At 33.6% G+C, this 13,595-nt stretch overlaps 1 protein-coding gene across 5 annotated transcripts in view; it reads right to left on the reverse strand.

The window, feature by feature from the left end:
• KANSL1 (KAT8 regulatory NSL complex subunit 1) overlaps positions 1–13,595 on the reverse strand; it is a 160,957-nt gene that overhangs the window by 19,667 nt on the left and 127,695 nt on the right. The window lies entirely within an intron of this gene.

Consider the following 13,595-nt stretch of genomic DNA (forward strand, 5'->3'; position numbering starts at 1 on the left):
AGTAACTTATGCCAACAAAACAAAACCTCTTTAAAGAAAGATAACACAATCCATATACTTCAACCACATAAAATTAAATGTCCAACAGCCAATAAAACATTGCTAGCTATGCTAAGAGGCAAGAAAGTTACACTGCAGAGATACAATTTAAAAAAAAATGTAAGCCACGAATACAAAGGATAAATAACCCAGTTTTCTCAAAAAATAAATAAGAAAAGGGAGTATGATGGATAGCTTATAGCAAACCAGCACTCCCACTAAGAATAACTAGAAAGACCAGTTTTATTAAAAACCAAAAAAAACAAAAAAGAAAACCCAACAAAAAAAACAAAAAAAACCAAGAAACTTTAAGAGATGAAGAGAAATGCTAAAACAATGACAATATTGAGGAGCCATCTTCCCAAGAGGGAAGAACCATGGAAATGTGGAGCTACTTCTTGAGGACAATGTTGATTTTGGAAAAAGATGTTTAGGAATTTGGTGCCTTGGTAGATGGCCACTTCTGGGAACAGAGAAATGAGCAAAGCTTTTGATGTTTCTGTAGGGCTGAAGAGACAGCATTAAAGACTTGAAGAGCCAATTCCCAGTGAAAAGAAAGGACAGGAAACTAAGTATGACACAAGGCATTTGGCAAATTCTGAAGCTGTGATAGGTAGGAGGCTAAGAAACTAAGCAGAAAGCCTCTGAAAAATAGAGAGGAGTTTTTGGCAGTCTCACTTTTATGAGGAGACTAGAGTTAAGAGTTCAGGGGAAAGGGCACTGGTCAACAGACTAGGCTCTCAGCTGGAAGAAGGGGTTAAGAAACAAGGCAATGCCCTAAAAATGGACCAGAGAGGGACAAAGCCTCCTCAAAACTGTAACCCAGCTGCAACTCAGCTCAGTCCCAATCTGCATGAAAGTTTTCAGCCCCGGTTCCACATGCCTCGCAGGGGAAGGAGAATCTGCTCTGGCAAGAGAGCACTGAAGCTCCTAAAATCTTTTAAATATATAATATCTAATAATGACTGAAAACAAAACAATCAACAGAAACAGAGCACCTAGTTATCTAAAATTTGAAGTCAGCTGACAAAGATTTTAAAAAAATTATATGTTCAGAAAAATATGGGAAAAAATGAAAAGATCAAATCTTAAATACATATATTTATAATTTATATATAGCTGAATCAAATGGAAACTTAAGAACTCAATGGATTAATTTTACATGAGACACAACAGAAGAGAATAAGAGAAGTGGCAGATAGGTTAATAGAAACTACATAAGTTAAGGAACAGAGGGGGAAAAAGGAAAATACAGAAGAGAACATAAAGGGCATGCAGCGCACTGTGACAAAGTTCAATGTACTTGTTTAGGGGCCAAGGAGAAGATATTGAGAATGGGGCAAGAACAATATCTGAAGACATAATGGCCCAGTTCATGCTAAAATTGATTAGACACCAATCCACAGACTTAAGAAACTCAGCAAAACCCAAGCAGAATGAAAACACAAAGAAAAATCACACCCAAGTATATCATAAAAATGTTTAAATTGCAAGAAAAAAAGATTTAAGGAGGAAACCTATAAAATTAGATTTAAAAGACTCACTAGACTGTATGGACCTTATCTGAATCTTGATTCAAACAAATTAAAAATCATTTTTAGAGAATCTTGGTAATTTTTATAGTCTCTGATCAGATCAAGGCAAGTAAGAAATCACACTAAAATTAACAGCATTACTAGTGGCAATAATCACCCACAACCCTGGAGATGGTGTAACCTGATTCAATCTCAATATAGCCTAAAGTTGCAATATACTATTTTACTTTGGTAAATATTTCTTAGATCCCCAAGAAACTAGGCTAAGATGATAATGGAACTGGGAAAGACTTTAAACTTTGTGCCAAAATGCTCATGGTTCACCTTGTATATAATAGTGAAAAATAAACTGTGGAATGGTTAAACAAACTGGCATCACTTCACATGCAGCATCTAAAATACCAAGTACTACTGATATTAAGATACATATATGAGACTTAAATGTAAGTGTATTAAATACTGAAAAGAATGTTTAATCATTTGATCTTTTATTAGTTTATTTTTCTATAAACTTAGACTATATTTGCAAATAATAAAATGAGATCAATAAATCAGTGCTGCAAATAAAGTTTCTATATTTTATATTTACTTTAGGATATTTAAAATAATTTACTGTACCTAGTTATAATTAAAGAATGAGATTTTAAGAAGTGAAAAACGGTGGGTAGAAGTTTCATTTCTAAACTTTTACTTCAGTATTGCCAAGTGTAAAACCACCACCTACAAAGAGATTACAAAGCAGAAAGCAGATGTTCTGAAATGTTTCTCTTGAAATCCCAGTAGTTCATAAGCATGGTTAATCAGTATCACTTGATAAAGCACCCAAAGGTTCCCCTGTCAAATAAGTGAGGGAAACAAATTAAAGATTTTCTTCTTTTCAACAAAAAGACTTTTAAGTCTTTAACATCTTTTGTGGATCTTTGAGAGGAGGATGTGCCATGAAGTGTTTTCCAAATTGATTCACCCATCGTGTTACAGTGATGGCAGATTATCTCCAAGTCTCTTTATGTTTAATCACTACAGCTGACCCTTGAACAACATGTCCACGTATATGCAAATTTTCCTCCAATAAATATAGTACATTTTATTTTTCTCTTCCTTATGATTTTTTAAAACATTTTCTTTTCTCTAGAAGCTTTAGTTTACTGTTAGGAACATATGATACATATAACATATAAAATATGTGTTAATCAACTGTTTGTTACCAAGAAGGTTTCTGGTCAACAGTAGACTATTAGTAGTTAAATTTTTGGAGAGTCAAAAGTTTATCAGTGGATTTTCAATTGTGCAAGGGGGTCAGTGTCCCTAACTTCCATGTTGCTTGAGGGTGAACTGTACTTTAAAATCATGACAGTTATTACACCTACTGTTAAACCTTGTTATTTAATACATTAATGAAGAAATACATGTCATTCTAATAACCATTGCAACATACTTGTTTCCCCGATAATCCGCATTTTATTTTAAATATTAAAAATTTATTGAGTCCACAGACTTTATTACACTGCTAAAGGGTCTATAGCTTCAATCAAAGTAGGAAATTCCAAGATGCAAGAAACAGAAAGAGAACTCAAAGTCAAGGCAATGCTTAGAAAGTCTTGGTCAACTAGCCAAGGACGTGGCAAAGAGTTTAACACCTAGGCTGGGGACCTTTGTGGAAAGTCACCTAAGAGGAATAGACAGCCCAGTCCCAACCCATGTTCAGGTAAGAGGTCCAAATTCACATTACCCATGTATATTCAGGGACCTTAAGCTAAAAATTTGCCATTCAAAATTCACACACATTCCTGAGGCATTGCCAGAAGCTAAGAGAAAACTGCTTTAAAGACACTTCCACAGCCCAGAGATCATAAGACTCCTACAGAAAATATGCCTCCCCCACCCCTGCCCTAGATGAGATCACTGTGAAAAATTACACAAGAACACAGACTGATATGAGCCAGTCAGTAGATGCAAAAATAGGAAGACTTTGTCCTCAACAAGCTAGAAATAGAATAATTTGAAAAAATTTTAGAATAAGTATATTAAAATTGTTCAAAGAGGTAAAGGAATGAAAGTCATAAAACAAAAACAGAAAAGAATGGGAAAAAAAGATGTCTCTAAAAGTAGCCACAATTTCTGAATAAAAAGCACACATTCAAGTAAAAAACCCAACTGACAGATTTAACAATAAACTAAATACAGCTAGAGAAAAACCTGATGGATAGGAGAAACAGAACAGTCAGGGAAGACTACACAATACAAAGACATGAAACTGGAAAATACAAAAAGAAATTAAGAGATATAGAAAAGAAAATGAGAAGATCCATAACAATCTAATATATTCCATAATTTAAAAAGAATTAAAGAAATTAATGCCTAGAAAAATGTCAAAACTCAAGACAGACAAGAACTCTTAGAATGAGGGGACACACCAAGACCCTAAGTGGCTAAAAACTAGTTCATACCCTAAATATATCCCTCGATATTGCAAGATATAAAAAGGAAGATAGGGGGCTGGGGCATTTACGATACCAGAGAGAAGATACAAATAACCTATAAAGAAACATTTAATGGGACATCAGAATTTTCATTAAAAAGAAACAGTGGAGGGCAACGAAATAGCATAAAAGTACTGAAAATTTTACATGCAGTTAATTCATTATCCAAAAATAGAGTTAATATATAACTGTATTCACAAATACACATATGTATATATTCACACACAAAACATAATTCTATATGTTTTTAATACATATAGATTGACATTACAGCTCACAGAACATCATTGAAGGCTACTCAAGAATATATTTGGCAAAGATGGAGTGAGATGAAAGAAGCAACTGTGAACAAGAATGGAAAAAGTATTGGTAAATGTAAATATGAACTTAAAAATGACTAATTTTGGAGAGATTTAAAAACGAGGTAACTAAATAATAAAGATAAATTATACATACTGGAAAGGAAAGGTGAGAGTTTTAAAAAGAGGCATTCTAAAGTCTTGCTCCCAAAGCAGCTAGAGATGAAAACAACATACAACTAAGCCAATAGACAGCAGAAAAGGTGTTATAGAACAAAGAAAAGCTAAGGCTTGAAAAAAAATGATGAGAGAAATGATTTCAAATATAATAGTAATCAGAGTAAATGTAAATGGATTGAACTCACTCCTTAAAAACACACCTAAAACAAATCAACACAAGAAAAAGTAAAAACAAAGAGATGGATAAAGATATACCTAGCAAGTACTTACCAAAGAAATCTATTTAAAGTAAAAGCATTAACAGTCAAAAGGGAAACAACATAACGAGGAAAGAAATAACAAGAAGAAATAACAATCATGGACTTGTATGTACCTAACCAGTCATCTGGAATTACATAAATATACATGAAATTAAGAAATCAGAAATGAGGGTGAAGAAATGAGAGATGTTGTTTAAAGGCACAAACTTGCAACTAATAGATAAATAAGTCCTGGAGATCTAATACACAGTATACTACAGATAATACAACTGTATTATAAACATCAAAAGTGCTAAGAGGCTAGATATTAATTATTCTTTTTCCACTGTTTCATGTTTCACCACAAAAAGGAAATGATAATTATGTAGAATGATAAAGGTGTTAGTTAAGGCTACAATGGCAATCACACTGTAATATACATGTATCAACAGACTGTATACCTTAAACTTATACAATGTTACAAATTACATATATTTCAGAAATCAAATAGAAAGCAGACCAAAGGATACAACAGATATTAACACAATTAATATGCCCAAGATATGAACTAAATTTAGAACCCTGAAGTCAACAAACAGGATATTGATATACTTACACACACACACACTCTGTTTTTTAAGAAAATGTGGACTATTTACAAAAGCTGAACTAAAATTATACATATCAACATGAAGACCTTGAAAACACAACAGTAAAAAAAAAACACAAAACAAACCACAAACCACCAAGTAGCAGAATATGCACACCATGACAGCATTTATGTTAAGTTTTTATATAAAATTTAAACAATACTGCATTTTGCTCATGAAACATGTATGCATAGTAAAAATGTAAAAACCTGAACTGGGAGTATACGTACCAAATTCACGACAGCGGTTACCTTTGGGGAAGGAAACAGGTAAAGATAACAGAAAATAAAAGAACACTGTTTATCTGTAATTTTCTTTCAAATATTAAAAAAAAATACATGAAGGAAAAAAGTCAAGATATTAACATTTAGGGTGGTATTACATAGATGTTTGTTATATCATTCTTTATCCTTTACAGAATTAAAAAAAATATAGGGGAGGAGGCAGATAAAACCTGGTACGTTTTTCCATACATACGGATCTGAAGTTCGTCACACAATAAATTCAATGGTGCAGAAGAGCCCCCAGAAAACTGGCAGTGGGAATAACGGAAGTCTGATTATTTCTGAGCAAAGGCATGCTAAGTATGTGAGTTGCTAAAACCCAGGAATCGATAATAGCACCTATCAATCTATCTTCCAGATGGAGAATTGAAAAAAAGGATTCAATTATCATATGAGTAGCAGAAACAAAGATCAAAAGCCAATGTTAATGGAGTAGAATAGTGTCTCCTCCCCCAGACTCTGCTGGAAAATTCCTGCCCACCAAGAACCACAGAATGTGGCCTTATTTGTAAATAGGGTCTTTGCAGATATAGTTAGTTTAACATGAATACTGGATCAGAGTGGGCCTTAAATCTGATGACTGGTGTCCTTATAAGACCATGTGAAAATACAGACACGCAGACCCACAGGAAGACAATCGTGTTTGATGACCCCGAGGCTGCCACCAGCCAAGGAATGCTAAAGATTGTTGGCAACCATTAGAAGCAGGAAGTAACAAGAAAGAACTCTTCCCCTAGAGCCTTCAAAAGGCAGCAAAGGCTGACATCTTGATTTCAGACTTCTAGCCTTCATAACTGTGATAGGAAACTAATACAGCCAGCTACTAAAATTTTCAATTGACAAACACAAAGTCTGGATGGATCAAGTTATTTTTTAAGAATGATGAAAGAAAAAGCATGGACACTATGAGTAGAAAACTGCAAAACAAAGGAAAAAAAGCAAATCTGAGAAATTCAGAAAGAATACACCTCTGGTAAACTATCAAATAAAGTTGATCAAACAATGAAACTTTTGGATTCTCCAATACAGGAAAAGATAACATAGCCTCTATTATAAAGTAACAGGGTAAGATGAAAGAGCAACGAAATGGTTATGAAAAGGAAACATAAAATCCAAAAAGAAGAAAATCTTAACCCATGGTAGCAGAATTAAAATCCACATTAAGAGAATTACAGGTCAGAACTGATGATACAGAAAATTAAAGTAGGATGTGGGCAACAAACTTAATTATCTTTTTCCTTTATAGTATGGGAGAACCAAAGGAATGAAAACAATGAGAAAAGTTAACAGCTAACATCTGAATACTTATTATGTGCAGCCAAGCTGTGTCAATCATCTCCTATATCTAATTTAATAACCACAATAATGTTATGGAGCAGGTAGCAAGAGCTTGATAAAAAGGACAGAAAACAACATAAAGATAGTTGGTATACTTAGGCAACTACAAACTTAAGGGAATCAAAAACCAAAGCTATTACAGAAGAAAACTTGACAGAGCTGTATTTTGCAATGATGGAAATGTTATATATTTGTGTGACTAAATACAGTAACTGCTAGTCACACGTGACTGCTGAACACTTGGAAATGTGGCTGGTGCAATGAGGTATTGAATTTTTAATCTTAACTTTAAATAGCTACATGTAGATAGTGGCTATCACATTGGACAGCACAGAGTAGAATCGGTTATCAAAATAAAGGAATGAAAGTAATATTGGCATCTAATTCTGTAACAAAACAAAACAGAAAACATGCTCACCCTTTTCCCTAGGAACAGAGTTTTAAGGGACAAAAGTTATGGTTTAAGAACATGAATGAAACATGATCAAATTGTTGCTCTAATCACTGAAAAAATATAAATCCGCATTAAGAACTCAATAAATGGGCATATAAGGGTATAAAAAGGACTATCAGTAAACAATATTACAATGAAGATAAGCCTAAACAAGCCTTTAAAATCTGGTTTCAAAACAATGTAAAATTAAAAGCTATTCTATTTAATAAAATCCCCATTAAAATCAAACTTTCAGGAGATTAAAAAAACACATAAATCTGCTCTGATATTTCAAAAAACATGTAGAAAACAAAATCCTAAAAGTAAATGGATGAGAAAAACACATACACTATATAACATTAATATCAAGAAAGCAAAATAGAAGGCAACACTACTGAAAAAAGAGCCGTAAGTCACTATGAGGATATAATCATATAAAATTTGTATTAGACATCAATGAAAAAAAAATTTAAATCAACAAATATAAGCAGAAACCACTGAAACATCATTTTGACCACAATGCTATAAAAAATTAGTAATTACTAACAAAAAGTTTAATGAGAAAAACCAACCCTTTAGAATTCGGAGACTCAGTTCTTAACTCTTGAGAAAAAGAACTCAAAAACTCAAAGGCAACCTACAAATAGCAAAAGGAACACTTCACACGTCAAAGGCTGTGGAATGCCATCCAAAACTACACTGAAAAGAAAATTTAAAAAGTTAAATGCTTTTATTATCATGTAAGAAAAAAACAGAAAATAAATTAACCATCAGAATAAAGACAAAGTGGGGAGGCGGGCAAGACCACAGGGAAGAAGGAATTAACAGCAAAGAACAGATCTCTGAAATGACCAATAAAATAGAACTGCTGACAAGACTAATCAAGAAACAGAAGACAAGGATTTAAAATTTATGAATGCTTTCTATAAAATTCTATATGGGTAAATTTGAAAATAACTGAGCAATGGACAACTTTCTGTAAAATAAATGCTGGTCTCAGATGGTTTTAACCTTAAGTTCCAATGAATTTTAAGAAAATTGATACTTCTTCAAAAACCTTTAAACTTTTCCAGACCACAGCAAATGATAGTTTTAAGTTTCCTAATTCGTTTTAAGAAGTTACATCAAAATCAACAGTAAACTTTTCTAAAAGTATTGCCATTAAAATGAAGAATGAGATGCTTCACTATGACCAATTATTTCTTAATAGTATTCTCAAAGTGCATCAAGACAAGGAAAAGGAAGAAGTGTATAAAGAGGTGCCAAATTGCTGGTGACAGCCTACTAAGAATATTAAAAATAATCAACCAAAACACTTAACAGAGTTCAGAAAAGTGTTCAAAATAAATATTTAAAAATCAACTCATAACATAATACCAACAGAGAAGACCTCATTCATATCACAAAAATATCAAGAATGTAGGAAATATCTAAGAATGAACAGATAGAATACTTGAATACCTGGAGAAATGGTTCCCTTAATACTATAATGACATTGATTCTCTGAAGGAATTCCCATTAAAAATCCAATTGTAATGTTTATGCTAAAAATCCACTATCAAAGTAAAGCTCTATTTATCATTCTCTGTTAATCACAAATATTAGTTCAAAGTATTAAAAAATTCTTTTGGATTGAGGACAGTTTATTAAAAAAAAAATTAGCTCCTACTTCTATTTATTTTATCTCACCCTTTCAAAGTTTATTTTATATGTGTTTTACAATGCTCACAGAAGTTTAGAGGTTATTGTTCTAAGCACTGGGTGATTTCTGAGTTCTCTTAGTTTTAATTCCCAAGGAACCACATTTTCCATATGGCAGTGGTCCCAAACCTTTCTGGCACCAGGGACCAGTGCTCCTATGAGAATCTAACGACTGATGATGATCTGAGATGGAGCTGATGTGGTGATGCTAGCGCTGGGGAATGGCTGCAAATACAGATGAAGCTTTGTTCGCTTGCCTGCCACTCACCTCCTGCTGTGTGGCCCGATTCCTAAAAGGCGACTGACTGGTACCTGTCTGTGGCCCAGGGGTTTGGGGACCCCTGCCATATGGCACTCCTGCTCCTTCCCAAAAGTTTGACTAGTACTAAACAGTTGGGCTTGCAAAGTCTATCTAAGAACTCCCTGTCAATAAAGAACATATCCCATTTGATATCAAATATTCGCTTTTAATAATGATTCATAATCATTTTAGTTCTTTAGTCCTTAACCATAAATGTTACCACAGCAGACTATAAGAGAATGTCTCATGTGTAATGTCCTATATGACTTTAAGTGTAGTACAAGAGGAAATAGTGGAGGACCACGGGAAGTCTATAGAAGCTAACTTTAAAATTTAGCCCAAAGCAACCCTCCTATATATAATTATACTCCAACACAGACTATGAAATTTGAAAAACATGCCAGAACATTGCCAAACCATTTAAAAAGAAATGCTATTTTTTAAAAATTAAAAGGTAGTGTTATTAAAGTCAATCTAAAAAATTTCATGGCATTTTTTTTTTTAAATACCATCACTACTGTGACCTATCGAATTTATAAAATAACTTTACCTGACAAAATAAAAAACAACCCTTATACTGTTCCCGATTTATTTTTAAATTTTTATTGATCTGAAATCTCAAAATCTAGAAAACTATTGTTTTACCTTAAGTCATAAACATCTACCTTACATACGCAGCAGGGAACAAAATAAATGTAATGACATATTCGAAAAATTGTCCACTTTAGTATTTCTTCATCGACTTAACTAATTACTAACATCTACCATACCAGACCCCTATTATGTATTATGATGAAATACATAATAAATAGCATTACAAGCAACTTATAATGATATGTCCTAATATTACAATGAAATCATGATACAGGAAAGTTACCCAACATTTATCTCAGGCTTTGATGATCTCCATGGAAGATAACCCTACTCTCTCACTCTCAAAGCTCTCTGTCCTCCCAACTCTGATTCACTTACCACACCCTAGTGATTCTTAGGACTACTTTTAAAATCTACTGCGGCAACAGAGCTTTAGAGCCTTTAGACTATTATTTCTTCCAGCATTGTTCATCTTTCTGACTCCAACTAAAATAAACTATATGCAGATTTATCTTCCAAAAATGGCTTATGACACTTCGCTGATCAAAACTCTAAAATTTTTCTAATATTTAGAGGATAAAGTCAAATCAACAGTTTGGGCAATTCAAAACCTTTCATTATTTACTGATAGGTCTCATTCCCATTTATTTCCAAACGAATTTATCTTACTGAACTGTTTTTCTTATACCCACTAATTTTAAGGTATTAGTGACATAAAAACAGTCTTTTAGGGGCAAAAACAGACAACGGTACTACACTAAAAGTAAATCTCAACTGTAAGATATATTCTAAATTCAGAAAATCTGGTGAAACTTGACTGAATAAATTCTAGCCATGATTCAACCAAGACAATTGGCCAGGAAAACACAGTAAGTCAATGAAAAAGGAAGTTTCATATTTGGTTTTGGAACGCAGTAGATAATTTAGAATAGAATGTAGGTAAGCAACAATATTGACATTATTTATTTTTTACATTCTATACTTTGGTAAATATACTACTAGTGCCCACCTTTCTTGGGAGAGTAGGAGGGTGAGGGGAGAACAGATTATAAAGGTAATTTGAATTAATCCAGAAACACACAGTTCCTGTTAAGATTCTCTCTTCTTCAGAAACTTGAAAGGCAAATCTTATTACCATAAATGTGAACTAACTGCCATTTACCAATATCAGAAAATGATTCATCTGTTAATTTCTTTGCTATCTAGATCTGCTACTACAAAGTAAGTTACATGAGGGCAAGAGCTTGTGTTCACCAATGAAACCCAGGTGACCTGAAAAATACCTGGAACACACTGGGCACTCAAAAATTTGCTGAATAAACTTGCTTGGCAAATCCAGTACCTCAAGATGATAAAAGGCAAAATGCTTCACACTTAATCTCAACCAAAAGGCTGAAAAGTGATGGCCAAGATGCTTGCTTAATGGCAAGCATTGCTGACATTTGTGAGCAACCAAGATAGAATGGCTTTTGTCTCCGACTTTGGCAGAACTCCAGCAATTCTGTTATAAAGTGGTTTATTTCCCAAACTCAATTTATTTCATCTTATTTTCCATGCAGCTTACTTTTGTATATGTCAGGATGATTGTGATTTAGAAACTGGCATTGGAACCAAGGAGTCCGTAGTATGCTTTGTATGTCTCCCTCCATACAAAGTTGAAAGTTTATATGAACCCTTCAAAAGTACATTAGTTTTTAGGCATGGACCAGAAGAAGCTACTGTGAATATCAACAAGTCAAGCTTGCTACTTCACAGATAAAAAGAATTCAGGAGGCCACTCTATACTTAAGAATTGTTTTATAACACCCTTAGATGTCATGACACAGTGGCTAGCAAACAGCCAGAATAGAGGGGGAAACACTATTCTCCACGATGTTTTGTTTAAAAGCATCAAGGCATGACCAAAAACTACGTCCTTATACTTGACAGTAATATATTGTTTTCCTGCTTTCCCAATATCAATTCCTCAATCTCTCAAAAACAATTTAGATTTATATGATGACTAATAAACAAAACAACACAAGACTCAACTGTCAATGAGAATCCTGCCAAATATCTTTCTTATTCTTTTTTTTTTCTTTTCTAGTATTTTGGTAATTCAGGCAGTCTGAGGAATAAATGAGAGAAAAATGGTACAGTCTGATAGTTAATTTTCACTTATAATTCTTCCTCTTTTAAAAAGATCATGGCAATGGTATATAGTCCAAATGCATACCATAACAAAACAAACCAAGCACTGAAAATCCACTGTCTCAATATTAATAGTTCCACCAATTCTCTCCTTTCCTCTCTCTTGTCATTAGTTTTCCCATCAACAGACATATTGTAATAGCTCTTCCTTAAGAAAGAGTCCCTTTCAGAGGTTTCTCTGCTCTCCTTTACAGAAACATTCTATGAAAGTGTGATCTCTAATGGTTTTCTCAATTCCTTCTCTCCTGTTCTCTCCTGAACCTGCTCCAATTAGAATTTCACTCTCCTCCCTCTAACAAAAAGACTCACAAAGTTCTCCAACAACCTTACCCCACCTCCGCCAAATCCAATGATTAAGTCTCAGTCTTTAACTTGACCTGTCTGCAGCATCTAACACAGTTGATCCTTCCTTCCTCTCTGAAAAAAGTTCCTCACTTGCTTTCCACACATACCACAAGTCATATATGTAGTTTTCCTTCTATTCACTAGTCAGTTCCTCCTAGTCTCTTCCTTATCTTATCTCTGAGCCTTGGAATGCCTCAAGGCTTAATTCCACTTGCACTCCCCAGCATTCCCCATTCCTTTCCTCTGCTGCATTTTTCTCCCCAGCACTTAACATTATAGGACATACTGCATACTTCACTTATTATTTTCTCTCACCCACTGGAGTATTTCATGAGGTTAAGGATTTTTGTCTGTTTTTGTTTAGTGTATTTGCAGCACATAGAAAACATGTAGTTAATTCTAGGAGCTCGATATTTGTTGAATTAGTAATGGACAAAAACAAAAGCAATAACAGTAACAACCACTTTGTACTAGTAACTTATGAGTCAGCCAACCCAATAAGCAAGTTACCTACATTTCATTTAACCCTCAAACAACCCTATGAGATCTCTGAGGCCGAGGGAGAGTTAACATACTCAGAATCACAGAACTACCAAGTGGCAGTGTCATGATTCAAACTCAAGTTTATCCTCTTCAAAGTCAATGCTCTTAACCACTACACAGCATTAATTTTACTGGACTATTATTTCATTAGTTTTGGAATAAATTCAACTCTGCTATTTGAAGAGTCAGCAATAAAAAGTTTCCTGCAGTTGTGACTTAATCTCCATTTTCTCTATGAAGACATTCATTTAGTAACTTCAATTTAAAAATTTTAATGGAGATTATTACTTAAAAGGAAAGCATTCCACATTGCCATTTTTAGTGATAACAGTTTACGTGAGAAGGCACACCACTCTTCTTCAAAGTGTTCAAGGAAGCATTCAAACTTCCTCTCTCCCATTTCTATTAAAAAGCTCATGTCAATAGTTTCCAAACTTTTTTTTT

Source organism: Pteropus alecto, unplaced genomic scaffold (genome assembly GCF_000325575.1).
Source record: "Pteropus alecto unplaced genomic scaffold, ASM32557v1 scaffold313, whole genome shotgun sequence".
In the NCBI taxonomy this organism is placed as follows: domain Eukaryota; kingdom Metazoa; phylum Chordata; class Mammalia; order Chiroptera; family Pteropodidae; genus Pteropus; species Pteropus alecto.